We start from the raw sequence: 1,425 nt of genomic DNA, 5'->3' as shown, positions 1-1,425 counted from the left end.
AGCCGGAAATAAGGCTCGCTTCAAATGAGAGGTTTTTATCCACACGGGAAAATTTTCGCTCGTTAGGAGGTGTTTTTGGAGAATGGTAGATAATAGACAATTGAATTTACCATTCTCCAAAAAACACTTTAATAGAATTAATTAAACTGTTTAAAAGATTGTAAATTTGAATTCAATGGGAGATTTTATGCACAAACATTTGGTATGGCTATGGGAAACCCTTTATCCCCAGTATTGAGCAATCTATATATGGAATTATTTGAAAGCAGAATCTTAAATAACATCAAACCTAATAATGTAAAATGGTTTCGATATGTTGACATAATATGTGTGTGGCCAGGAAATTAAAATTTAGATAACTTTTTTCTTAGATTGAATAGTTTGGTACCATCAATAAATTTCACTATGGAGCTAGAGAATAATTGTACACTACCTTTTTTGGACTGTCGCATACATAGATGTAACAATAGACTCAAGTTTAGTGTATACAGAAAGCCAACGAATATCTTGGCATATGTCCATTACTACTCAAACCAAGACAACAAAATTAAGAAATCTGTATTTACTTCTATGTTTTTAAGAGCATTTTGAGTCTGCAGCCCTGAATATATTGATGATGAAATAAATGAGATTAGAGCAATAGGTAAAAAATTAAAGTATCCTGAGATTGTGTTAGATGATGCACTAAGAACAGCAAAAAATTACTTTTTTCGGTAATGATTACAGAAAAAACTACAACACACAAAATTTACTTGTACGGCCTTATTGTAATTCTTTTAAAGAAAATCCCCAACTGTTGAAAAATTTCAATGTAAATGTAGCATTAAATAGTAAAAATACAATAAAAACAGCCTTGATAAAGAATTCTCCTGACATTAGCAAGGGATGTGTATATCGTATTCCATGCAATGCTTGTGAAAAATACTATGTTGGTCAAACTGGTAAAGCCCTAGAAAAGAGAATTGAACAACATAAGAAAAGTGTCAGATATGCTCAAGATAATAATGTACTCTTTGATCACGTTAGAGATAAAAATCACACTATTAATTGGTCAGGTGCAAAGAAATTGGTTCATTCAAATAACTTAGTGGAAAGAAACATCATAGAGTTCAGTTTCATAAAAGAAACCTTTGAAAACAACTTGAATATTGGTCATGGAATGTATAAACTCGACGCCTTTATATGTAAAGAGATTTGTAAGCTATATAAAAAAACTTTAACCACCTAATGTAAAACTTAATTTATTGTGAATAGGTAACGTCACTGTGAAACTGATATTTAGACATAAGCTACCCTTGATTAAAGGGTACAATTATTCTATATAGTATGCATAAGTACACTGGCACTATATAGTGTTATGCTAGATATAAGTATTGATATATACGTGATTATATGTTTATGGTAATAATGCTGTATGTGCATATA

Source organism: Palaemon carinicauda, unplaced genomic scaffold (assembly GCF_036898095.1).
Source record: "Palaemon carinicauda isolate YSFRI2023 unplaced genomic scaffold, ASM3689809v2 scaffold1, whole genome shotgun sequence".
NCBI classification, from domain to species: Eukaryota; Metazoa; Arthropoda; class Malacostraca; order Decapoda; family Palaemonidae; genus Palaemon; species Palaemon carinicauda.
This window is presented reverse-complemented; position numbering follows the sequence as displayed.